We start from the raw sequence: 4,003 nt of genomic DNA on the forward strand, positions 1-4,003 counted from the left end.
ATCACACAGACTGTTTATAGAGACAGGAGCAGTTACACAGACTGTTTATAGAGCGAGGTCCAGTTCCACAGACTTTTTATAGAGACGTGACACGGCACATAGACTGTTTATAGAGAAATGACCAGTTACACAGAATGTTTATAGAGACAGGACCAGTTATATTGGCTGTTTATAGAGACAGTACCCGTCACAAAGACTGTTGATAGAGACAGGACCAGTTATACAGACTGTTTTTAGAGACAGGACCAGCTGCACAGACTGTGTTTAGAGACTGGACCAGTTACATGGACTGTTTATAGAGAGAGTACCCGTTTCACAGTCTCTTTATAGAGACAGGACCAGTAACACAGACTGTTTATAGAGACAGGTCCAGTTACACAGACTGTTTCTAGTGACAGGACGAGTTATACGGACTGTTTATAGAGACAGGACCAGTTACACAGACTGTTTATAGAGACAGGGCCCGTCACACAGACTGTTTATAGCGACAGGACCAGTTATACAGATTGTTTATAGAGACAGGACCAGTTACACAGACTGTTTATAGAGACATCACCCGTCACACAGAATGTTTATCAAGACAGGTCCCGTCACACAGGATGTTTATAGAGACAGGTCCAGCTACACAGACTGTTTATAGAGACATGACCTGTTACACAGACTGTTTATAGAGACAGGACCAATTACATGGACTGCTTATAGAGACAGTACCCGTCACAGAGACTGTTTATAGAGACAGGATGAGTTACACAGGCTGTTGATACAGACAGGACCCGTCACACAGTCTGTTGAAAGAGACAGGTCCAGTTACACAGACTTTTGCTCGTGACAGGACGAGTTATACAGACTGTTAATAGAGACAGGACCAGTTACACAGACTGTTTATAGAGAGAGGACCAGTTACACAGACTGTTTAATAGGACAGGACCCGTCACACAGACTGATTATAGCGACAGGACCAGTTACACAGACTGTTTATAGAGGCAAGACCAGTTACACAGACTGTTAATAGAGACGTCACCCGTCACACAGTATGGATATCGAGACAGTACCCGTCACACAGACTGTTTATAGAGACAGGACCAGTTACATAGGCTGTTGATATAGACAGGAACCGTGACACAGTCTGTTTATAGAGGCAGGTCCAGTTACACAGACTGTTTCTAGTGACAGGAAGAGTTATACAGACTGTTTATAGAGAGAGGATCAGTTACACAGACTGTTTATAGAGTCAGGGCCAGTTACACAGACTGTTAATAGAGACAGGACCCGTCACACAGACTGATTATAGCGACAGGACTAGTTACACAGACTGTTTATAGAGACATGACCAGTTACACAGACCGTTTATAGAGACAGGACTAGTTACACAGACTGTTTATAGATAGAGGGCCCGTCACACAGACCGTTGAAAGAGACAGGACCCATCACACATCCTGTTTATAGAGACAGGACCAGTTACACAGACTGATTATTGAGGCAGTACCCGACGCACAGACAGTTTATAGAGACCTGACCCGTCACACAGACTGTTTATAGAGACAGCACCCATCACACAGACTGTTTATAGAGACAGGACCAGTTACACAGACTTGTAAAAGAGACAGGAACAGTTACACAGACAGTTTATGGAGACAACACCCGTCACACACAATGTTTATAGAGACAGGACCAGTTACACAGACTGTTTATAGAGACCTGACCCGTCACACAGACAGTTTATCGAGATAGGACCAATTACACAGGCTGTTTATAGAGACAGGGCCCGTCACACAGACTGTTTATAGTGACAGGACCAGTTACAAAGGCTGTTCTTGAGACAGGCCCAGTCACAAAGACTGTTTCTAGAGACAGGACCCGTCAAACAGACTGTTCATCGAGACAGGTCCTGTCACACAGACTGTTTTCGAGAGAGGAACAGCTACACAGTTTGTTTATAGAACAAGGTCAAGTTACAAAGATTGTTTATAGAGACAGGACCCGTCACACAGACTGTTTATAGAGACAGGACTAGTTTCACAAGCGGTTTATAGAGACAGCACCAGGTACACAGACTGCTTATAGAGACAGGACCAGTCACACAGACTGTTTATAGTGACAGGACCAGTTATACAGACTGTTTATGGAGACAGGACCCGTCACACAGACTGTTTATTGAGACAGGACCAGTTACACAGACTGTTTATGGATAGAGAACCCGTCACACAGTCTGTTGAAAGAGACAGGACCCATCACACATACTGTTTATAGAGAAAGGACTAGTTACACAGACTGATTATAGAGACAGGACTCGACACACAGACTGTTTATAGAGTCCTGACCCATCAAACAGACTGTATATAGAGACAGGACCCATCACACAGAATGTTTATAGAGACAGGACCAGTTAAACAGACTGGTAAAAGAGACAGGACCAGTAACACCGACAGTTTATGGAGACAGGATCCGTCACACAGGCTGTTTATAGAGACTGGACCAGTTACACAGACTGTTGAAAGAGACAGGACCCGTCACACAGACAGTTTATCGTGACAGGACCAGTTACACAAGCTGTTTATAGAGACAGTGGCCGTCACACAGACTGTTTATAGAGACTGGAACAGTTACACAGGCTGTTTATAGAGACAGGACCCATCACACAGACAGTTTATAGAGACCTGACCCGTCACACAGACTGTTTATAGAGACAGGACCAGTTACACAGGCTGTTCTTGAGACAGGACCAGTTACACAGAATGTTTATAGATAGAGGACCCGTCACACAGACCGTTGAAAGAGACAGGACCCATCACACACCCTGTTTATAGAGACAGACTGGTAAAAGAGACAGGAACATTTACACAGACTGTTTATGGAGACAACACCCGTCACACCGACTGTTTATAGAGACAGGACCAGTCACACAGACTGTTTCTAGAGACAGGACCCCTCACACAGACTGTTCATCGAGACAGGACCTGTCACACAGACTGTTTCTAGAGACAGGACCCCTCACACAGACTGTTCATCGAGACAGGACCTGTCACACAGACTGTTTTCGAGAGAGGAACAGCTACATAGGTTGTTTATAGAGACAGGTCCAGTCACAAAGACTGTTTATAGAGACAGGACCCGTCACACAGTCTGTTTATAGAGACAGGACCATTTACACAGACTGTTGAAAGAGACAGGACCCATCACTCATACTGTTTATAGAGACAGTACAATTACACAGACTGATTATAGAGACAGGACCCGTCACACAGACTGTTTATAGAGACCTCATCCGTCACACAGATTGTTTAATGAGACAGGTCCCATCACACAGATTGTTTATAGAGACAGGACAAGTTACACAGTCTGGTAAAAGAGACAGGACCAGTTACACAGACAGGTTATGGAGACAGGACCCGTCAAACAGTCTGTTTATAGAGACAGGACCAGTTACACAGGCTGTTTATAGAGACAGGGCCCGTCACTCAGACTGTTTATTGAGACAGGAACAGTTACACAGTCTGTTTGTAGTGACAGGAGCCATCACACAGACTGTTTATAGAGACCTGACCCGTCACACAGACTATTTATAGAGACAGGACCAGTTACACAGGCTGTTTACAGAGACAGGACCAGTTACACAGAATGTTTATAGAGACAGGTCCCGTCACAACAGACTGTTTCTAGAGACAGGACCCGTCACACAGAATGTTCAATGAGACAGGACATGTCACACAGACTGTTTTCGAGAGAAGAACAGCTACACAGGTTGTTTATAGAGACAGGTCCAGTTACAAGGTCCTTTTATAGAGACAGGACCCGTCACACCGACTATTTATAGAGACAGGACCAGTTACACAGACTGTTTCTAGAGACAGGACCAGTCACACAGACTGTTTATAGTGACAGGACCAGTTACACGGACTCTTTATGGAGACAGGACCCGTCACATAGACTGTTTATTGAAACAGGACCATTTACGCAGACTGTTTCTGGATAGAGTACCCGTCATACACGCTGTTTATCGAGA

This window comes from Pristiophorus japonicus, unplaced genomic scaffold (genome assembly GCF_044704955.1).
Source record: "Pristiophorus japonicus isolate sPriJap1 unplaced genomic scaffold, sPriJap1.hap1 HAP1_SCAFFOLD_187, whole genome shotgun sequence".
Lineage (NCBI taxonomy): Eukaryota > Metazoa > Chordata > Chondrichthyes > Pristiophoridae > Pristiophorus > Pristiophorus japonicus.